General features: G+C 32.7%; 1 long non-coding RNA gene across 3 annotated transcripts in view; it reads left to right on the forward strand.

Annotated features, from left to right (window-relative positions):
* The window catches only part of LOC141559560 (uncharacterized), a 182916-nt gene that overhangs the window by 101337 nt on the left and 56585 nt on the right, over positions 1-24994 (forward strand). For 2 of the 3 annotated variants that reach the window (XR_012487486.1, XR_012487488.1), the window contains exon 5: positions 5507-5731. The exons of the other annotated variant lie outside the window; for it this stretch is intronic. This is a non-coding gene — a long non-coding RNA (uncharacterized LOC141559560). Of the gene's footprint in view, positions 1-5506; positions 5732-24994 lie in introns of those variants that run through there. 3 annotated transcript variants of the gene reach the window in all.

Here is a 24994-nt window from a genome sequence, read left to right on the forward strand (position 1 = left end):
TATGATGAAAAGTATTATCTATACCCACAGAAAAAAAGTGATGGTGTCTAAATACAGATTGAAAGCTACTTTTTTGAATATTTATTTTTCTTGAGATTTATTTTATTTTAATTTTTGGTCTGTGTTTTCTTTTACAACATGATTATTAGGGAAATATTTTGTATGATTATACTTGTATAACGTATATTGAATAGCTTTTCTTTTCAATGATGGGCAGAGGGGATTGGTGGAAGGAAGGAAGAGCATCTGGAACTCAAAATTTTAAAAATGAATATCAAAAATTGTTTTTACATGAAACTGAGGGAAATAAAATACTAAATAAAGAAAAAAGAAAAAGGAAAAATTACATGATTATTTTATATTTAAAAGGATTAGCACATTATACATAAGTGCAATCATCTTATTTTTAAATTGTATAATGTTAAAGAAATACTTCTTTTATTCCATAAAACAAAATGATCGATTGATCGTTGTCCTTCACCAAATTGACATCACTATGTTAGAGTCAAGTTAAAATGTGTCTGACAGTGGCTGATAAGACCAATATGAGCTCAAAATGCACTGTGATAGGTTAGACAAAATAGCCCATGTGAACATTTGGGATACTTCTCTAATTTTGTACCTCATGTTTTTTTTTCTTTTTTTCTTTTTTTTGTGTGTGTGTGTGTGTGTGTGTGTGTGTGTGTGTGTGTGTGTGTTTTTGTTTTGTTTTGTTTTGTTTTGTTTTGTTTTGTTTTATTTGTTTGTTTTTAGCTAATTTAATTCTGCTTTGCTCATAAAGCACCACACCTTCTCTGATGAGGGCATGCCATGCTGGGTGGTCCTATGCCAGTGTCTCCCATGTCATACAATCAACTCTAAAGTACTTAAGATACCTTGAGAGTGTCCTTGTATTGTTTTTTTTTTTTTTTTTCTTTTTCTTCTGACCACCTTGTGAGAGCTTGCCCTGTGTGAGTTCTTCATAAAATACACTTTTTTTTGGGGGGGGTGGAGCAGAAGAAAACATTTGGCATTCAAACAATGTGACCAACCTAATGGAAATCTGTTGTTTGCAATAGATTTGGAATGCTTGGCGGTTTAGTTCAAGAAAGGACCTCCGTAAGATCCTCTTACAGTGTAGCTTCAGAAGGGCCCAAGGAACAGTTTATATGGTGATTACTGCCCTACAATTCCAGGAAAAATTCCAGGAGCAGAACAGAGGTCTGCATACAACATTTGTAGACATGACTAAGGCCTTTGACACTGTAAGTCATATGGGCTTATGGAAAATTATATCAAAATTTGATTACCCAGAGAAGTTCATCACTAGGTATGTCTATTTCACGATGGCATGTTTGCCCAGGTTCTAGACAATTTGACAATGCTCTTGGGATTTCCCAGTCACCAATGGAGTGAAACAAGGGTATATGCTTGATTTTATGCTTTTTGGTATGATATTTTCAGCCATGTTGTCAAATGCCTTCAATGAGGACAAACATGGAATCAAAGTCAGCTAACATACTGATATTAAGTTCTTCAACTTGAAAAGGCTACAAGACAAAACTATAGTGGAAAGAGTCTTGGTGCATAATTTTTTGTTTGCAGATGATTGTGCTCCAAAGCTGAGATCACAATTAAAAAGAAAAGACATTTAAAAAAATGGATTGTGGAATATTTCTTTATGGTACTCACAGAATTGGTTAGAAATGATCAAGGTAGATAACCACTGAGAGTAAAAAAAAAAAAAAAAAAAGAATGTAACAATGGATATTTTTAAACTTTTCCTTTAGGAGAGGTGTCATTCAAACTTTACAATGTATATATGATTCTTCTTTTTTTTTTTAATATATATCCTCATACTCCTAATCAATGAGTCATAGTACTAGCAGCTCACTTTTTCCTTCCTATTATTTCCAAGGGAACCAGTGCTTTAAGTCTACTGATGTTCTGCTTATATGGGGTTCTACCTAAAGCTTCAATCAGTAATCTAAACCTCTCATGCTGCTTTCTTTTCCACTGCAAGTTTCCCATCTTATTTAATGGAACCTTAGTACTTTCTTTACAGCAAGACTAATCTGTTATACTAAGCTGTACAAAAGTAGAAAAGTCCCCCAAAGCAACATAATTAACATGTAAGGCCTTCAATGCTCTACCTCAAAGCAGTTAATAGTGCAAATTCCAGTTCTAATAAACTAAAGAGAAAAAATAGAAATAACAACCATAACAAAAATTCATTAATAATAATCTCTGACTATTTAGTGCTTTAAGGTTATCAAAGTGATTTATCTATCTTGTTTCTTATGTCATTTGACTTTCACAACAATTTTGTGAAATAGTTGCTATTATCAAGTCCATTTATAGATGAGGAAACTGATGATAAAAGAGATTAATTTGCCCAAGGTCACATAGTTAGTAAGAATCTAAGACAGTTTGAACTTAGCACTTCCTGATTTCCAATTCTACTCTATTCCTTTGCCCATGTTCTTTTCTTTAGACAAGTGAACCCTTCTGCACCTTTCACATCACCCCTTAGAGTGTAATAATGTAAACACTCATTCCATTTGCTCTAGAGAAAATGAAAATTTTAAATCTTTAAATCTGTCTTCCTAAATTAGAAATTAGTATACAGATTGAGAAATGTCTTCAAATACACTTGAATCTGCTACTACTGTATTAGTGAAGAGAAGTTTGGCTCCCTAGGAGTTCCATACCATATTCTATCTGAATAGCACTAGGACTTTAGCTAATTTGTGACACAGCACTTTATAGTAGGAGGAAAAGGTAATAAGGAGATTGATTCTTCTAGCTAGAAAGAAGGGTGCAACAACTTCTTTGGGGAAGGTATCTTATGTGGTTACTTACCCAATAACAATTTATAATTGTCTCCTAAATACTAGAAGGATCATTTACAAAAAAAATTGTTATTCTCTTTCTCATAATAGTTGTTCATTTGGGACCCACGTATATTATTGTGAAATAGTCTATCTTCATTTCAATTCATTACAACACAGCATGCCCATCCAGAGAAATAAGAAAATGTTCAAAACTCATAAGCTGCAATTTGTGTTTACTAGTATTACCTTTCATGTAAAAATCATATGAAAAAATCAAGAACCACAAAAAGAAGTAGTTCAAATATTGAACAAAAATGAGGTAAATTGAAGAACTTCTCTGGTATCAATAAAATGTTAAACTGGATACCAATTACAATAAATATCTATTGACTGGAAAGAAAGAAAATATGATTCATGTTAGAATATTAATAGAAAATAATGGAATATTGCTAGACTATGGGAAATGATGAATGCCATGAATATAGAGAAGCTGAGAAAGACTCACATGAACTGATACAATGTGAATTAAACAGAACTAGAGAAATAGTATTAAAAAAGACAATGTAAATGGAAAGAGCAGTAATAACAAACTGATTGAAACAATGTTATGAAATAATACTGACCATGCTTAGCCCCCCAAAAATATATATAAGCAGGTACTCTTACCTTCTAATTTTCACAGAAATTAAGGAGTATAGATGTGGAACACTGAGATAATATTTGGCTTTTTTATATGTTGGTTAAATTTTCTGAATTGATTTCCTCTCTATTTTTATTCTTTATTATAAAGAATGATTCTCTGAAAAAGGGAGAATGAAGGATATGTTATAAAATATAGCTACTAGAAAAAATGATATTAACAAAAATGAGTCTGAAATAAAATAGATCAAAAAAATTCCAAGAGAAGCTTCAGAGAATTGGGTAGAATTTTTAAATATGAATTTATGAGGAGACCAAGATAAAAATCATAAAAAATAATAAACCATAGATGGATTGATATCTACATTGATGAAAGGGCCCACAAAACAATGAGCTACTTTATTTCAATTTCAACACCATCCTTGAGCAAGGAGTCAATAGTGATGAAGAAAACAATAGTCAGATTGACTTATTGATCAGAAAAAAGAGGTGACAAAGGTCCATGCATGTCCCAATTTTCTTAACTCTGTCCACTTTTTTGATAATATCTTTAGGGTTAGATTCAAATAATTTACTTTTCATCCAAAACCTGAGTAGTTTTGCTAAGAAGAGATCCTCTGTATTTCCTTTTTTCACTACTCTGAGGGAATATTTAAAAGTTTTTTTTAAAAATAGAATGCTAGTGATAATACACCTGTTTTTTTGACCAAGAACCAGATTTCCTGTTCTGATCCAAGAGTCTTAAAAATGCTTTAAGGTCCTTCTACCAATTAAACAAAGGACAGTATAAATAATATACACATGTTGCTGAATGAATACATTATATATACTTTAAAATAGAAATTAAAAAGGCAGGGATCAGTATGAAATTTATGATATTTTAGGATTTATATGTATGTAACTAGGTAGATAGATATAAAATGCTATTTATTAGTGGTGCAAAAATGTTTTGCTTACATTAAAATATTAATAATGTGATGGGATATAGCTTATTATTATTGAAAATCTTGATTTAATATTTTGTGATATATCAATTTAACAGTTTGTTTCTTCAATTTGTTTCAGTACTAGGCTTTGTTATTATATCTAGCAAAGTTAGTTCACAAGAATACTTATATGCAAATGGTAAAATACAATGGTATCTATTTCCTAAAAAAGGCTACTCATTATTCAATCCTATCCATTGACTATATAAAAGTTTTTTTGTGGAAATTGGATTATTAAAATTTCATCTTCCCTTATATCAATTTGATGTTCCTGGAAAGTAATTGGAAAATATTTCAGTTTTGTCTTTTTCATATGGCATTTAAATTCTCTTGAAATTATTCACTTGGAAAATATTTTTAAGATGTTCGGAAATTTTGTTTCCAAGATTTTTTAAATATAGAGATGTGTTTTTGTAAGTATCATATCATTTTCAACAACAAAATTTTAAATGGTTTTAATTCATGTCTTTATACTATTGTTAGGTAATATTTCAAGGCATAGTATCTACATATAGCTAAACATATACATATATACATACATATTTAGGATCTGGTTCATCATTGAATTTTTGTAGACTAACTCCATGTTGGATCAAATGAAATTGTTGATGATGATGATATTGCTGTTGTTGTTGTTTAACTCATATGTCTAACAAAGAGATCATATTCGGGTAGAAATGGCAACTCTGCTTTTTTTTTTTCATTATTCCATTTCAGTTATATTATTAGCATTGTCTTCAATCTGCGCTTTTTGAGTTTTTTTTTTTTTTTTTTTTTTTTTTTTAATGCACTTATCTGTTTTGGGAGATTAGTTTGTTTAAAATTAGTTCTTAGCAACTTATCAAGTTAAATTAAATTAGGCTTGTGTAAAAAACAATATGATGAAATCTAAGGAACAAATGTTCTCCCAGGATATATTGAGTACTATAAATGACATCTACCACCTGACATACAGATGGAATGAAAGTTCCAGTGTCAATTCATATAATAAATATCTCAACCAATTGATTACTTTCTCTTTTAAAAATTATACAAATCAAAATTTCATTTATTTTTTTTTTCTTATAGGACAATGGATCAATTTTACACATGTGTGCTCCACTTTGAAGTTCAAAACCCACAGGCAAATGGTATAGATTCATTTGAAGACACTGCTTTCTTTAGTGAAGTTAACTAGGTGGCATAGTGGATAAAGTGACTAGACACTACTAGCTGCATGATCTTTGTTAAGTTATTTAACCCTGTTTATGTCAGATCCACATCTGTGAAATGAGCTGGAGAAGGCAGTAGCAAACCAACCAACTATCTTTTGCAAATAAATACACAAATGAAATCAGGAATTGGATATGACTGAAGTGACCGCACAACAAAAACAACAGCTCTTCTGGATCAATATCTCTGTTGGAGAGTACAGATTATTCACAAATGTGTCATTCAAAGGTTATGCAGAATTTGATTAGGGTTTTTGTTGCTGTTTTTGCTGATATATTTATTCATCTGTTTATTTTATTTTATTTTTTTGTCACAACTACTAACATTGTAAATCCATACAGGAAGGACTACTAATACTAGGACTCCTGAATATCCTCTTCCTCTTCAGTTGTCCATGCAGAGCTGACCAGAACAGATTCATTTACCATAGAACTTGCTCTTTCAAAGCTTCACTTCATTGCAGTTAACATCTCCATCCTAGTCTTGATTAACTCTTCCTAGACAGGCTCAATCCACACAAACATGAATTTTCTGACCACAATCTTAGAACTCCAGACTTATTTTCCCCCAAATGACTAAATACTGCTAATGAGAGAGATCATCTCTCCACATCCTAGACAAGCTTGGAGAATTTATCTTTACAGATATGGGCAATTGTATAACTTTTCTGTCCCGGAAACCCAGCAAGTTTCCTTTCACCAGCTTTCCAAAATGCTGACCCAGGTGTTTTCTGTTCCAGGGTTGTGTCATTCTCTTGATCATTTACAATCTCTCTGCAGATTGGAATCTTCCCCTGAAATTTATTTATTTTTTCCCCTTTAGGAAACTCAAATAGAAATGGATCTCTGCAAGTAGTTCCATGACTTAGAAAACTATAAATTAACCTTATCTATGTTATATTTTATTTTATTTATTTTTTAAACATTCCCCAAATACATCTTAATAAGGTTCAGCTACACTCCTGAGAGACCTGAATTTCACAATCCTGCTCTAAGGAAAGCAGACTTTAATTTTTTTTTTTATTTAATTTAAAAAATAATTAATAAAGCTTATGTACTAGGGCACATTAAAAACAAACAAACAAACAAACAAAACTGTTGTTATTCATGTTTGAATCTGTGACCTGATAGACCATATTGTCCATGGGGTTTCTTAGGGAAGATACTGGAGCAGCTTGGCATTTCCTTCTCCAGTGAATTAAAGCAAACTGAGCGTAAGTGCATGCCCAGGGTTACAGAGTTAAGACATAGCTGAGGCCACCTTAGAACTCATCTTTTTGACTCCACATCTGCTATTCTAACCATTAAGAAATCTAGTTGCATCTTATTTTGAAAGCTAAGTTTTGTGGATTATTTAGTTATTTTTATTTATTTTTTTATTTAGTTTATTTTTATTATTTAGTTATAGGAATATAAATGTGATATAGGGCAGCTAGATAGTATGATTCAGTGCCAGGTCTGGAGTTAGGAAGACTTATCTTCCTGAATTCAATCTGACCTATGACAATTTCTAGCTGTGTGATCCTAGGCAAGACATTTAACTCTGCTTGTTTCAATTCCTTATCTGTAAAATGAACTGGAAAAAAATTGGCAAACAAATCCAGTATCTTTACCAAGAAACCCCAAATGGGTTATGAAGAAATGACCTAACGCAAACATAAATGTATTATATTGCTTTCAAACTCCCTTTGCTATTCAGCTGAGTGACCTAAAATAGATCACTAGAACTCAGGTTTTGTTTTTGTTTTGTTGGGTTTTTTGTTGTTGTTGTTGTTGTTTGTTTGTTTGTTTGTTTCTTTTTTTTTTTCTCATACAAAAAATTGTCTCAGTGCTGAAAATAACATTGTTAGCTAATGTTTTTATAATTTTGTTTTGCAAATCACTTTACACATTATCTCATTGAATGACTTTTGGGTTGTCTTCCAATCCTAAATTTATGATTCTATCACACACATCTGCAAAACCAGTCCTCATCTACCAGACATTCAAATTATGAATGCTCTGCCAAATATATCTATGTCATATAATTTACAATGCTTACAAGGGGCAGGGCATAAGCCTCATCTCCATTCAAGTCATACTCTTATATTCTCTCTCTTAGCTCTGAGTCACTCACTGGCTGTTCTCCCCTTCTCTAAAAAAACCCAGTCCCTGGGATTTCTTTGTCTTCTGACATAAGGCACAACCCCAATCTGCAAACATGGCATTTCAGTAAGAAAATAAAACCAAACTATTATAAAAATTAATTCAAAACAACATATTGGAATTTTTTTTTAAGAGTAGCATATACAGATTGATTATATATAAAGGTTGTGGTCATTAGGTGAGTATCAGACTCTTGATAAAAAATGTAGCACAATGTTTTTCACCTTTTGTGCTGAGGTAAGGACTCTGATTGTAGAACACCAAGAGGAAGAAAGAGAGACAGATAGGCAGAGACAGAGAGAAATAAAAAGATAGAGATAGATAGATGACAGAAACAGACAAAAAAAGTGACAGAGCCAGAGAAAGAAGGAGACAGGAAGAAAGACAGACAGACAGAGAAAGAAAGACCGAGGCAGAAAGACAGAGACAGAGGAAAAAGAGACACAAACAAATAATCAAATAACACCAGCTGGTCAACACAGGGTGAATAGCCTGAATGTTTGCTTTTTTTGGTTCCAATATTCTCTTATTATTGGCTTCTATCCTCATTCTTCTCACAATCATCTTTGTCCTTAAAGGGCACAAACCAATATAAACTCAAATACTGCTTCATCCTGATTCATGATTTTTGTATGATCTTGTATGGATACTTCTTTGACCCCCATGTAGACAGAAATTGATAACTGGTTCCACTTTCTCTGTGCAAGTAATTATGAGGGGATCTTATAAACAATATAATAATATGATATCTGCACTTCTCTGTCACCAAATTGATGGGAGGAAAGTACTTTGCAAAATCTTAAAGTTAAAATGTTATCCTCTTTAATCTCCTTCCCAATTTACAAACTATTTGTGTGAAAAACTTTGTTGAAGATGTTAAGGACCATGCCTAAGTGAAGGTAGCAGGTCAATTCTCTGAGAGCCTCCATAGCTGTGAATTATAATACTTGATGGAGTTGCAAAGCAGCCTTTAGTAATGCAGATAATCCTTGTGGATTGGGAACAAAATAAATTGGAGGCCAGAGGGAAGAGGAAAGAGGTCAGACAATCTAACTGCCTCTCAGTCTCCTTGTATCATCATCCTCATCATCTTCTCACATGAAGAGATCAACTCTAGAGATCTGAGTTAGACCTCAAGCAGCCATTGGCAAGTAGCTCACAAATCACAACAGAACATATATTAAATAAAAAGCAAATAACGTTGTAAAATATAGAAAGTATTGGTCTTACATTCAAAAGCATCATGAGCTATACTCCTGAAACCGTTCCAGATGGCAAAAATAAGCAGTTACTATCTTAACATTTTCTCAAGAAGTATTTTTTAAATTTATAATTACAACAAATACTAAATAAATCCTTCAATAATGTATATCAGTGATTCCTCACATGTAAACATTTAGCCAGAATTATTCATGAACCAGAGTTCTTCAATCAATACAACAAATGGATGCCACTTTCTGGGTTTTAGGAACACAGACAAATTAAAGACTATTCAAATGAAATTACCCATATACCTCACTTAGTTTGAGTTATTAATTCTTGAAATAGAGAATTGCAAATAATTTGCTATTCTATAAAAATAATTTAAAAAATAATACATGGAAGCTTATTTAAGTATGATGAATATAATATATATATATATATATATATATATATATATATATATATATATATATATATGTTTTAGTGGAATACTATCAAATAGTATTTGCTCAAGTTATCAACCAAAACAACACTAATATGAATTTTTACTTTTTTCAAGATCGCTCAAATGTCAGATTGTGCAAATGAACATATTATGATCTCTTTTGAGTAAAAATGATATAACTTACCAATGCTATGCTAAGAATCATGCACATATACATATAATGCATGTATATGCAGTTATATATATATATAGAGAGAGAGAGAGAGAGAGAATATATAAACATGTGTACCAATATTTCATTTATAATTGCTCAATAAATGATTCTTAAATTATATAAGTGTTACTATTATATTCATGACCACCAATAGATGCTGGCTATAATAAAATCAATAAATTATGATTTTATTGTAAGATTAGGTGAATACATAATAAACACAAGGATTTGGATGAAGGATGATGAGCTCAAGCCTTGATAGATTTAATTCAAGGTTTGTAACTTTTTATGAGGAATCACCATTTATTATCTTAAATCAATAGTGTTCTTTCCATTTTCAGTTATAATTTGATATATATTTTTTTTTCAAATTTAGAGTAAGGTATTTTTAATAGTTTTTATTTACCAGATATAAGCATGGGTAATATTACAGCATTGACAATTGCCAAACCTTTTGTTCTCATTTTTCCCCTCCTTCTCCCTGCCCCCTGCAATGGCAGGTTGACCAATACATGTTAAAAATGTTAAAGTATAAATTAAATACAGTATATGCATACATGTCCAAACAGTTGTTTTGCTGTACAAAAAAAATCAGACTTTGAAATAGTGTACATTTAGCCTGTAGAAGACATAAAAAAATGCAGGCAGACAAAAATAGAGAAATTGGGAATTCTATGTAGTGGTTCATAGTCATCTCCTAGAATTCTTTCACTGGGTGTAGCTGGTTCAGTTCATTACTGCTCTATTGGAATTGATTTGGTTCATCTCATTGTTGAAGATGGTCACATCCATCAGAATTGATCATTATGTAGTATTGTTATTGAAGTATATAATGATCTCTTGGTCCTGCTCATTTCACTCAGCATCAATTCATGTAAGCCTCTCCAGGCCTTTCTGAAATCATCCTGTTGGTCATTTCTTACAGAACAATAATATTCCCTAACATGCACATACCACAATTTATTCAGCCATTCTCCAACTGATGGCCATGCACTCAGTTTCCAGTTTCTGGCCACTACAAAAAGGGCTGCCACAAACATTCTTTCACATACAGGTCTCTTTCCCTTCTTTAGGATCTCTTTGGAATATGAGCCCAGTAGGAACACAGCACAGTTTAACAACATTTTAAGCGTTCTTATAAATTGCTCTCCAGAATGGCTAGATGTATTCACAATTCCACCAACAATGTATCAATGTCCCACTTTTCCCACATCCCCTCCAACATACTGCATTATCTTTCCCTGTCATTCTAGCCAATCTGACAGGTGTGTAGTGGTATCTCAGAGTTGTCTTAATTTGCATTTCTATGATTAATAACGACTTGGAGCAACTTTTCATATGGCTAGAAATAGTTTCAATTTCTTCATCTGAGAATTGTCTGTTCATATCCTTTGACCATTTATCAATTGGAGAATGGCTTGATTTCTTATATATTAAGACAATTCTCCATATATTTTGGAAATGAGGCCTTTATCTTAACCTTTGACTGTAAAAATGTTTTCCCAGTTTATCATTCCCCTTCTAATCTTATCTGCATTAGTTTTGTTTGTACAAAAACTTTTCAATTTGATATAATCAAAGTTCTCTACTTTGTGATTAATAATGATCTCTAATTCTTCTTTAGACATAAATTCATTCCTCTTCCACAGGTCTGAGAGGTAAACTATCCTATGTTACTCTAATTTATTTATAATCTTATTCTTTATTCCTAGGTCATGAACCCATTTTGATCTGATCTTGGTGTACAATGTTAAATGTGGGTCAATGCCTAGTTTCGCTATATTAATTTATAATTTTACCAGCAATTTTTGTCAGACATTGAGTTCTTGTCCCAAAGGCTGAAGTCTTTGGGTTTCTGAAACACTAGATTATTAAAGTTATTGATTATTTTGTCCTTTGGACCTAACCATTCCACTGATCAACTAGCCTATTTCTTAGCCAATACCAAATGGTTTTGGTAACCGCTGCTTTATAATATAATTTTAGATCTGGTACAGCTAGGCCACCTTCATTTGATTTTTTTTTTCATTAATCCCCTTGAAATTCTTGACCTTTTGTTTTTCCATATGATCTTTGGTGTTATTTTTTCTAGGTCATTAAAATAGTTTTTTGGGAGTCTGATTGGTATAGCACTAAATTAATAGATTAGTTTAGGTAGTATTGTCATCTTCATTATATTTGCTCACCCTATTCAAGAGCATTTAATATCTTTCCAATTGGTTTGATCAGACTTAATTTGTATGGAAAGTGTTTTGTAGTTTTGCTTATATAGTTTCTGATTTTGCCTTGGTAGATAAATTCCTAAATATTTTATACTATTCATAGTTACTTTAAATGGAATTTCTCTTTGTAACTCTACTTGTTGGATTTTGTTAGTGACATATAAGAATGCTGATGATTTATGTGGGTTTATTTTGTATCCTGCAACTTTGCTAAAGGTGTCGATTATTTCTAATAGCTCTTTAACAGAATCTTTTGGGTTCTCCAAGTATAGCATCATATCATCAGCACAGAGTGATAATTTGGTTTCCTCATTACCTACTCTAATTCCTTTAATCTCTTTCTTCACTCTAATTGCCAAAGCTAGGATGTCTAATACAATATTAAATAGTAATGGTGATAGTGGGCAACCTTGTTTCAATCCTAATCTTATTGGGAACGATTGCAGTTTATCCCCATTACATATGATGCTTACTGATGTTTTTAAATAGATGCTAGTGAGTATTTTAAGAAAAAGTCCATTTATTTCTATACTCTCAAATGTTTTTAATAGGAATGGATGTTGCATTTTATCAAATGCTTTTTCTGCATCTATTCAGATGATCATATGGGTTTTGTTAATTTGGTTATTAATATGACCAATTATACTGATAGTTTTCCTAATATTGAACCAGCCCTGCATTCCTAGTATAAATCTTACTTGATCATGATGTATTATCCTGGGGATGATTTTCTGTAGTCTTTTTGCTAATATCTTATTTAAGATTTTAGCATCAATATTCATTAGGAGATTGGTGTATAGTTTTCTTTCTCCATTTTCAACCTACCTGATTTGGGTATCAGTACCATAAAAGGAATTAGGTAGGACTCTTTCATTCCATATTTTTTCAAATACTTTTTATAGCATTGGAGCTAATTATTCTTTGAATGTTTGGTAGAATTCACATGTAAATCCATCTTGGTGCTGGAGATTTTTTTTAGTGAGTTGATTAATAGCTTGTTCTATTTCTTTTTTCTGAAATGGGACTATTTAAGCAATTTACTTTCTCTTCTGTTAATCTGGAAAGCCTATATTTTTGGAGGCAGTCATCCATTTCACTTAGGTTATCAAATTTATTGGCATAAAGTTGAGCAAGGTAACTCATTATTTCTCTAATTTCCTTTTCATTGGTGGAAAGTTCCCCCTTTTCATTTTAAAGACTAATAATTTGATTTTCCTCTTTCCTTTTTCTAATCAGATTTACCAAAGGTTTATCTATTTTATTGTTTTTTTTTTCATAAAATCAACTCTTAGTTTTATTTGTTAGTTAAATAGTTTTTATTTTTTTTTTTACTTTCAATATTATTAATTTATCTTTTTAATTTTAGAATTTTGATTGGGGGTTTTTAATTTGTTTTTTTTCTACCTTTTTAAGTTTCAAGCCCAGTTCACTGATCTTCTCTTTCTCTGCTTAATTCAGATAAGCCTCTAAAGATATAAAATTTCCCCTTATTACCACTTTAGCTGCATCCCACAAATTTTGGTATGATGATTCATCGTTGTCATTATCTTGAGTGAAATTATTGTGTCTATAATTTTCGGTTTCACCCAATCATTCTTTAAGATGAGATTATTTAGTTTCCAATTACATTTTGGTCTATTTATCCCTAACTTTTTTTGAATGTAGTTTTTATTACATTGTGATCTGAAAAAAAAAAAAAAAAAACAGTTACTATTTCTACCTTCCTGCATTTAATTTTGAGATCTTTATGTCCTAATATGTGGTCAATTTTTGTATATTTTGAACTGCTGAGAAGAAAGTATATTACTTTGTTTCACCATTCAGTTTTCTCCAAAGATCTATCATACTTAATTTTCCTAATATTCTGTTTACCTCTTTAATTTCTTTCTTAATTTTTTTGTGGTTTGATTTATCTAATTCTGAGAGTGCAGAGTTGAGCTCTCCCGCTATCATAGTTGTGTTCTCTATTTCTTCTTACAACTCTCTTAACCTCTCCTTTAGGAAGTTAGATGCTATACCACTTGGTGCATATATATTTAGTATTGATATTACTTCATTGTCTATGCTACCCTTTAGCAAGATATAGTTTCCTTCTTTATCTCTTTTGTTTTGATCAATTTTTGCTTTTGCTTGATTTGAGATTAGGATAGCTATCCTTGCTTTTATGACTTCACTTGAAGCATAATAGATTCTGTTCCACACTTTTACCTTTACTCTGTATGTATCTCCCTGCTTTAAATGTGTTTCCTGTAAACAACATATTGTAGGGTTCTGACTTTTGATCCAGAGTGCTATCTGCCTCCACTTAATGGGAGAGTTAATCCCATTCACATTTACAGCTAAAATTATTAATTCTGTATTTCCTGCCATCATATTATCCCCAGATTATGCTTTTTCCCCTTGCCCCACCTGAACCCCTTCCCTAGTATTAAACTTATGGGCCCAACTTGCGTCACACAGCTCTCCCTCTTTAGAATACCTTTCTCCTCCCTTTAAATTTCTTTCCCTTTCTTGTACCCTTCCCTTATTACTCTTTTCCTTTTCCCTTTTCTTCTCCCTCTTTTTAATGAAGAGAGAATTCTTTGTAAAACAAATATGTCAATAATTTTCTCTTTGAGCCAATTCTGATGAGAGTATGATTCGTACAATATTCCTCCCCTTCTCTCATTTCCTTCAGATGATAGCTTTTCTTTGCCTCTTTGTTTCCCTTTTTTTATTTCCCCTTTTCCCTTTTTTTGACACTATCCCCTTTTCATTTCTACTTCCCCTTTTTTATGTTACATCAGTAAAATCAAATTATACTTGTGATCTTAATGTATATCTGCAACAAAAATACACTTCTTAAGAGTTCCTTTTACCTTTTTCTGCTTCTCTTGAGTCCCATCGTTGGAGATCAAATTTCTTGTTTAGATCAGGATTTTTCCTGAGAAACAAATGGAATTTATCTATTTCATTAAATATTTATTCTTGGCTGCATTCCAAGTTCTTTTGCCTTTCAGAATATCAGATTCCAGGTCCTTTGATCCCTTAATGTAGAGGCAGTCAGATCTTGAGTGACCCTTATTGTGGCACCTTGATATTGAGAGCTCTCTGCAATAGCCTTACTGCTTTGCTTCTCTGCAACCAAAGCAAAGCAGTCAGGCTATTGGAGAGAGAGCCCTATGTAAACCTTCCAAGTACACAGCCCCACCCTGCTCCTGCTTATATCTCTTCCTGCACCAGTCTGTTCCCGCCACTCAGGACAAACCTTTTCTGGCAATATTCTATCTTCAGCTGATGAGTTGTTGTACTTCCAATCTCCATGAACCTTATCAGTCTAGTGCAATTTTTGAGGTGATTTTAAAAATTGGTAGTGAGGGTATGAGAGGAGCTCAGAATGTCATGTGTGCCTCCTCTGCCATCTTGGCTCTGCCTAATTTGATATGTTCTTGATTGTCCTGTTTAGTGTTTTAAGATTTACAAAGCACTTTACAAACAACCTTGTAAGATAAGTAGCATTATATCTGTTTTACAGATGATAAAATTTATATTTAGGATGATTAAGTGACATGACCAGGGTCACATACCTAATAAATATCTGAATGTATCATAACTCCTACTGCAGCATTCTTTTCATATGCCATCCACAGTGGATGTCTTTCCTTTAAGAAGGCTCAAGTAGGACAATATAATTCAGATATACTCTCAATATTCGAACTTAGAACCTTTCATTTAGGCACAGTAAAGGCTTTAGTAAAAGAAAGAAACATCATTTTAGACAAATTATTTTATTTGACAAAAATAGTAAAAACATAAATCCAAAGAATTTGCTGGTAACTGTTACTTGGGTATGATTCTTTCAAATCATAGCATAAATTTCAATTCTAAACAAAAATCAGTAATTCCTATATCTTCTATTCTGATAGAGATATCTAAGCTCTGCTTAAAAATTTCCAGGGGGAAAAAAAGGGGATTTCTCATATTTCCTAGAGAATCTCATTATACTTTTAGACATTTCTTTTTGTTTGATAGCTTTTTTTTCATATTGAGCTTATATCTTCCTCTTTGGATCTTCCTCTCAGTTGTCCTACTTCAATTTTCTAAAGCTAAGCAGTCCTTCACAACTTCGAAGACAACTATTGTATTTCACTGATTCTTATCCTTTTCAGTTTAAATATACCTCATTCATTCAATCAGCATTTATATCACATAATTTTGATTCCCTAATCATCAAATCTCCAAATTATTATCTTTCTTAAAATATGAAATGTGCTCAGAACTGGAAATTATTCTCCATCTGTGACAGAAAAATGGTGGAATTATAAACCTTCTTTGCTTTCTACATTATATTTATATTAATGTTAAGATTATGTTAGTAATTTTTGTTTTCCAACATGATGTCATGGATTCATGGTAAGCTTGCTATTATGAATCAGCATGTTAAAAGACCACCAATACTGTGTATTTTTAAAGTTTGCTCTAAGTCAGATATATTTCTCTATTTTAGAATGCTTTACTATTGAAACTTGACAATTTTTTTCTTACTGAAGAAAATAATTCATCTATGACTACTCTTTATTCTCCCTCGCTTTCTGTGTTGAAAGTTATTGAGTCAATATTTAATATATGTCCTTTTCTCCATTCATATAGCCACAAATCTTTTTTTTTTGTTTTTTTAGGTTTGGATTTTATTATTTTTTTATTAAAGCTTTTTATTTACAAAACATATGTCTAGGTAATTTTTTCAACACTGACCCTTTCAAAACCTTCTGTAGCAAATTCTCCCCTCCTTTCCTCACCCCCTCCTCTAGATGGCAGGTAGTCCAATACATGTTAAATATGTTAAAATAGATGTTAAATCCAATCTATGCATACATATTTATACAGTTATCTTACTGCACAAGAAAAATCAGATAAAGAAGGAAGGAAAAAAAACTGTGAAAGAAAACAAAATGCAGGCAAACAACAACAGAGAGAGTGAGAATGTTATGTTGTGGTCCACACTCAATTCCTATGGTTCTCTCTCTGGGTGTAAATGGCTCTCTTCATCACTGAACAGTTGGAACTGGTTTGAATCATCTCATTATTGAAGAGAGCCATGTCCATCAGAATTCATCATTGTATAGTCTTTTTGTTGCCATGTATAATGTTCTCCTAGTTCTACTCATTTCACTTAGCACCAGTTTATGTAAGTCTCTTCAAGTCTTTCTGAAATCATCCTGCTGGTCATTTCTTATAGAAAAATAATATTCATAACATTCATATACCATAATTTATTCATCCATTCTCTAATTGATGGGCATCCACCCAGTTTCCAGTTTCTTATGGCCACTGTTATTATACTTATTACACAGTTTCAATAGCCTATAAATTGGTGTTCCTGCTTTCAGTCTCTCCTTTGTCCAATCTCTTTTTTTTTTTTTTAATCACATATAAATAAAAAATCCTAAATAAGCAAAACATCTTAGTATACAAATCAGGCAGGGGGAAAAGGTGATTGCAAGGGAAATATGGGACTTCTATTATATATACTTTACTTTTTTAAAGTGTGCATTAAATTTAACATGGTGTTAACAATATTATCCTGTTTGGGTCTCCTGCACTTCTAGATTTTGTCCTATGTACCTGTAAAATATTCTACTGCAGCTCTTTATTTTTCTTTTTTTTTTCATTATTTTACTACTCACTTACTCCACTTTTACATCCACAAACCCTCCTTTGTAACAAATGAACAATGCCATACATACACCTCCCAACATGATGATGTTAGGAAAAAAGGAAAAGATATGTTTCATTCTGCATTCCAAGTCCAAAATCTTTCTACCAGTAAGGTACACACACCCATTAGTGATTTCCTTTGTTTTTGACCAATATAACTAGAACTGACAAAGATGACTTAAAAAGTGAATATGAACATTTTTATCTTAATCCATTTGAAAATGGTTATTCCTATCAAAATGTTATTTCTTAAATGCAGGTTTCCAGCAGTTTTTGTCAAATAATTTCTTATCCCCAAAGTTGGGGTCTTTGAGCTTTTAAATATTGTATTACTATAGTCATTGATTATTTTGTCTTGTGAACCTAACTTATTCCACTGACTGACTACTCTATTTCTTAGTCCCTAATAGTTTTAATGACAACTGCTTTGTAATATCCCTATGTCTGGCACAGCTAGACCACCTTCTTTGGCAATTGTTTTTCATTAATTCCCTTGAAAATACTGACCTTTTGGCTAGATTCTTTGAGATGATAGTCTCGTTCAATCCTGGGACCAACCATGGATCCATTTGGTCCTAGTAAATCTCTCCATTTAATAAATTCTGTATTAAATTGTTCTCTAATCTCTATCTTGCTCAGTTTCTCTGGCATTACATTTTGGAGCTCCCCAGGGAGATGTGAGAAAATGAGCAGGATTAGAGATAAGAGACTTTCTAGCCTCTGCCTTGGGCCTTAGAGTGGCTGCCATCTGAATTCTTGGCCTAGAGAGGCTGGGCCCCCCCTGGATTTTTTTTTTTTTTTTCTAGAGCCTATGGGAAAGAGAGCACTTTTCAGCCACAACAGCCTGATGGTAGACACCTCCCATTTTGGCCACAGGAGAATTTGGTCAAATTATAAATTTATTGACTTGCTTCTTGGACCTAGATCAAGCTTTGATTATCAGCACGCCACACTACACCTATCCCTTTCCCTGGACTGAGCATCACTGCCCAGCTTCAGCAGGAAGTAGTTTTGAGAAAACAATCCATGCTGCTCCTGATATAATTTGGACTGATATGGGGGAATGGGAAAGTGGTTGAATTATTGTTTTTTAACTTAATTACTGTGTTTAAGACTTGGGATGGAAATTGTTAAACTTGTGTAACTATTGCTGTTATATTTGAGGGATTTTTAGTATGTTATGTATCTGTATAGGAATTTTGATTCACTCTTGGGATTTATATGTGGAATAGTTATGTGATAATAACTTTCTGTAAGAAAAAAAGGGAGGAAGACATAGGAAATTGGGGAAACTGATATATTTTCTTAGGCACTTCTGCCCCTAACCCTTATCTTAGTAGTTCAGATTTAATTGGAAGTCCTTTAAACAGTCCTTTACTTCTTGCTTAAATTTACTGGACTGATTTGCTGGTTATGCTTTAACATTGGAACCCCTTATTCTGTTGAATTGGCCTGGAAGGTTCAGTTTTGGGGGTTATTTTGCAGAAAAATCCAGAAATCAGATACCTGTCTTGGGACAGGCAGTCTCTCTGATCTGTTTCTCCACTCCTGTTAGCCCAGGTCCTTTATTAGTATCTCAGCATACTTAAAAGGACCTTGCAGTTTGGTATCAGGCCTCTAAAACTTTGGGGTTTGTCTGCCTTGGTCTAACTGCATAATCTGCTCAGAAATCTGATCCTTTCTGCATCCCTTTCTGTTCTTCTGGGAAGGGACAGGTGGAGCTACTTCAAGCCTCACTCTTCTACCCTGGAGTGGATTACCCCTCTGAATGGTCAGCACAACTGTCTTGAACCCTGCTGCTCTGTAAGCAAAATCTGAGTCAAATGCACAAATGACCACAGATCTAACTCACAATGAATTCTCCATATACTCCTCAACTGCAGAGGACCTGACATGATTGCAATGAGCTTTGTATATTGTTGGTTGATTGACTCTGGGGTTATCAGGGAGAAATTTGTCCTTGCCATAAATCCTTGCATTGTTCTAGCTTTATTTTGGTTTTTATTTGGTCTATTTACTTCACATAAGGTTGGTCAAAATTATGGTTCTAAGACATAGAGGAAGTCAATTTAAAGATTTGAATAGTTAGAAGAGAGAGAGTGTGGAATGTTGTGCCACAGTTCTCTTTTAATGTTCTGACCCAGTTTCCCTAATTGTCCAGTTCAGTTACTGTGCCTCAGGTTATAACCATTCCCTCTTAATGTTTAATAGGATAAAGGTCTTATATCTTAGACCTTTGGCTATACTTATTCCCTCTTAATGTTTGATGGGATAAAGGTCTGCATGAATAATTTTTTTATAACATTATCCCTTGTATTCATTTTTTCAGATTTTCCCCTTGCTACCTCTACTTCCTCCCCTCAATGACAGGCAATCTCATATATTTTACATGTGGTACAGTATAACCTAGATACAATACATGTGTGAAAATCCAATTTTCTTGTTGCATGTTAAGCATTGGTTTCTGAAGGTATAAGTAACCTGGGTAGATAGACAGTAGTGTTAATATTTTACATTCAATTCCCACTGTTCCTTCTCTGGGTGTAGTAGTTTCTATCCATCATTGATCAGCTGGAAGTGAGTTGGATCTTCTTTAAGTTGAAGATATCCACTTCCATCAGAATACATCTTCATACAGTATTGTTGTTGAAGTGTATAGTGATCCTCTGGTTCTGCTCATTTCATTCAGCATCAGTTCATGCAAGTCTCCCCAAGCCTTTCTGAATTCATACTGCTGGTCATTTCTTAGAGAGCAATAATATTCCATAGCCTTCATATACCATAATTTACCCAACCATTCTCCAATTGATGGACATTCATTCATCTTCCAGTTTCTAGCCACTACGAAAAGAGCTGCTATAAACATTTGGGCAAACACAGGTCTCTTTCCCTTCTTTAGTATTTCTTTGGGATATAAGCCCAGTAGTAGCACTGCTGGATCAAAGGGTATGCAAAGTTTGATAACTTTTTGGGCATAGTTCCAGATTGCTCTCCAAAATGGTCGGCTACTTTCACAACTCGACCAACAATGTATTAGTGTCCCAGTTTTCCCACATCCCCTCCAACATTCATCATTATTTATTCCTGTCATCTTAGCCAATCTGACAGGTGTGTAGTGGTATCTCAGAGTTGTCCTAATTTGCATTTCTCTGATCAGTAGTGATTTGGAACACTTTCATATGAGTGGATATAGTTTCAATTTCATTATCTGAGAATTGTCTGTTCATATCCTTTGACCATTTATCAATTGGAGAATGGCTTGATTTCTTATAAATTAGGATCAATTCTATATATATTTTGGAAATGAGACCTTTGTCAGAACCTTTAACTTTAAAAATATTTTCCCAATTTGTTACTTCCCTTCTAATCTTGTTTGAATTAGTATTGTTGGTACAGAAAAATTTTAGTTTGATGTAATCAAAACCTTCTATTTTGTGATCGGTAATGATTTCTAGTTCTTCTCTAATTATAAATTCCTTCCTCCTCCACAGGTCTGAGAGGTAGACTATCCTCTGTTCCTCTTATCTATTTATGATCTCATTCTTTATGCCTAAATCATGGACCCATTTTGATCTTATCATGGTATATGGTGTTCAATGTGGATCCATGTCTAATTTCTGGCATACTAATTTCTAGTTTTCCTTATAGTTTTTTTCAAATAATGATTTTTTTTATCCGTAATGTTGGTATCTTTGGGTTTATCAAACAATAGATTGCTATAGTTGTACCCTTTTTTGTCCTTTGTACCCAATCTGTTCCACTGATCAACTGATCTATTTCTTAACCAATACCAAATAGTTTTGGTGACTGCTGCTATATAATATAGCTTTAGATCAGGTATACCTAGGCCACCTTCATCTGACTTTTGTTTCATTAATTCCCTTGAAATTCTCGACCTTTTATTCTTCCATATGAACTTTTTTGTTATTTTTTTCTAGGTCAATAAAATAGTTTCTTGGGAGTCTGATTGGTATAGCACTAAATAAATAGATTAGTTTGGGGAGTATTGTCATCTTTATTATATTCACTCAGCCTATCCACGAGCACTGGAAAATCTGACTTTATTTTTGTGGCAAGTGCCTTGTAATTTTGCTCATATAATTCCTGACTTTTCTTTGGTAGATGGATTCCCAAATACTTTATACTCTCAACATTTTTCTGGAATGGAATTTCTCTTTGTATCTCTTGCTGTTGCATTTTGTTGATGATGTATAAAAATGCTGAGGATTTATGTGGATTTATTTTGTATCCAGCAACTTTGCTAAAGTTGTGAATTATTTCTAATAACTTTTTATTAGAATCTTTTGGGTTTTCTAAGTATACCATCATATCATCTGCAAAGAGTGACAGTTTGATTTCCTCATTACCTATTCTTATTCCTTTAACCTCTTTCTGGATTCTTATTGCTGAGGCTAACATTTCTAATACAATATGGAATAGTAATGTTGATAGTGGGAAACCTTGTTTCACTCCTGATCATACTGGGAAAGGTTCCAGTTTATCTCCATTGCATATTATGCTTACTGATGGTCGTAAATATATGCTCCTGATTATTCTAAGGAATAATACATTTATTCCTATACTCTCAAGCATTTTTAGTAGGATTGGATGTTGGATTTTATCAAATGCTTTTTCTGCATCTATTGAGATGATCATATGTTTTTTATTAATTTGATTATTAATATGGTCAATTATACTAATAGTTTTCCTAATATTAAACAAGCCCTGCATTCCTGGTATAAATCCTACTTGATCATAGTGTATTATCCTGGGGATGATTTTCTAAAGTGTTTTTGCTAATATCTTATTTAAGATTTTAGCATCAATATTCATTAAGGAAATTGGTCTATAATTTTCTTTCTCAGTTTTCCATCTACCTGGTTTAGGTATCAGTACCATGTCTGTGTCATAAAAGGAGTTTGGTAGGACTCCTTCATTCCCTATTTTTTCAAATAGTTTATATAGCATTGGGGCTAATTGTTCTTTAAATGTTTGGTAGAATTCACATGTACAACCATCTGGTCCTGGGAATTTTTTCCTGGGGAGTTGATTAATAGTTTGTTCTATTTATTTTTCTGAAATGGGACTATTTAAGCAATTTATCTCCTCCCCTGTTAATCTAGGAAGCCTATATTTTTGGAGGAAGTCATCCATTTCAATTAAGTTATCAAATTTATTGGCATAAAGTTGGGCAAAGTAACTCCTTATTATTTTTCTAATTTCCTCTTCATTGGTGGAAAGATCCCCCTTTTCATTCGCAAGACTAATAATTTGATTTTCCTCTTTCCTTTTTCTGATCAGATTTACCAAAGGTTTTCTATTTTATTGGCTTTTTCATAAAACCAACTCTTGGTTTTATCTATTAATTCAATAGTTTTGTTTTTTTTTTTTACTTTCAATATTATTGATTTCTCCTTTTAATTTTTGTATTTCAAGTTTAATTTTTGGTTGGGGGTTTTAATTTGGTCTTTTTTTAGCTTTTTAAGTTGCAGGCCCAATTGGTTAATATTCTCTTTCTCTATTTTGTTCAAATAAGCCTCTAAAGATATAAAATTTCTCCTTATTACCACTTTAATTGCATCCCACATATTTTGGTATGATGTCTCATTGTTGTCATTATCTTGGGTGAAATTATTAATTGTTTCTATAATTTGCTGTTTCAACCAGTCATTCTTTAAGATGATATTATTCAGTTTCCAATTACTTTTTGGTCTATTTATCCCTAACTTTTTACTGAATGTAGTTGATATTGCATTGTGATCTGAGAAGAAGGCATTGATTATTTCTACCTTCCTGTATTTAATTTTGAGATCTTTATGTCCTAATATATGGTCTATTTTTGTATAGGTTCCATGAACTGCTGAGAAGAAAGTATATTCCTTTCTATCACCTATCACCATTCAGTTTTCTCCAAAGGTCTATCATACCTAGTTTTTCTAATGTTCTATTTACTTTTTAAATTTATTTCTTATTTGTTTTGTGGTTTGATTTGTCTAAAGCTGAGAGTGCAAGGTTGAGATCTCCCACTATTATAGTTTTACTCTCTATTTCTTCTTGCAACTCTCTTAACTTTTCCTTTAGAAAGTTAGATGACATAGCACTTGGTTTATATATATTTAGTATTGATATGGCTTCATTGTTTATGCTACCTCTTAGCAGGATATAGTTTCCTTCTTTATCTCTTTTAATTAGATCAATTTCTGCTTTTGCTTGATCTGAGATAAGGATTGCTACCCCTGCTTTTTTGGCTTTACCTGAAGCATAATAGATTCTGCTCCAACCTTTTACCTTTACTATGTATGTATCTCCCTGCTTTAAGTGTGTTTCCTCTAAGTAAGATATTTTAGGGTTCTGACTTTTGATCCAGTCTGCTATCCATCTCCATTTGATGGGAGAGTTCATCCCATTCACATTTATAGTTAAAATTACTAATTCTGTATTTCCTGCCATCATATTATCCCCAGATTATGCTTTTTTCCCTTGACCCCCCTGAACCCTTTCCCCAATATTTTATTTATAGACCCTACTTGTAACGCACAGTCCTCCCTATTTAGTATCTCATCCCCCTCCTTCCAAGTCCCTTCTCTTATTCACCTTTTCCTTTTCCCTTTTCCTCTCCCCCCCTTGAAAACAAATATGTCAATTATTTACTCTTTGAGTCTCTTCTGATGAGAGTAAGATTCAAACAATGTTTCTCCCCCTCTCTAAATTCCCTCAGATGTGGTATATTTTCTATGCCTCTTTCTTGGATGTAGTTTCCCTCTTTTTATCACTCCTTCCCCTTTTTCTGATACTACCCCTTACCTTTACTACTCCCCCCTTTTTATATCAGTAAAATCAAATTATCAATGCGGATTTTCTATATATCCACAACAGAGATACAGTTTTCAAGAGTTCTTTTTACCTTTTTCTGTTTCTCTTCAGTCTTGTGGATGCAGATCAAATTTTTTGCTTAAGTCTGTTTTTTTTTTCTTAGAAACAAATAGAATTCCTCTGTTTCATTAAATAACCATCTTCTTCCATGGAAGAAAATGCTAAACTTAGCTGGGTAGTTTATTCTTGGTTGCAATCCTTGATCTTTTGCCTTTTGGAATATCAGGTTCCAGGCCCTTCAATCCTTTAATGTGGAGGCAGCCAGATCTTGAGTGACCCTTATTGTGGCACCTCGGTATCTAAATTGTTTTTTTTTGTTTGTTTTTTTTGTTTTTGTTTTTTTTTCTAGCTGCTTGCAATATTTTTTCCTTTTGTAGTTCTGCAGCTTAGCCACAATGTTCTGTGGAGTTCTTTTTTTAGGGTCTTTTTCAGAAGGTGTTCTATGAATTCTTTCAATGCCTATTTCCCTTCTTTTTCTATTATCTCTGGACAGTTCTTTTGATGATTTCCTGTAAAATAGAATCTCGGCTCTTTTTTTGATCATAG

The sequence above is a fragment of the Sminthopsis crassicaudata genome, chromosome 3, assembly GCF_048593235.1.
Source record: "Sminthopsis crassicaudata isolate SCR6 chromosome 3, ASM4859323v1, whole genome shotgun sequence".
NCBI lineage: Eukaryota > Metazoa > Chordata > Mammalia > Dasyuromorphia > Dasyuridae > Sminthopsis > Sminthopsis crassicaudata.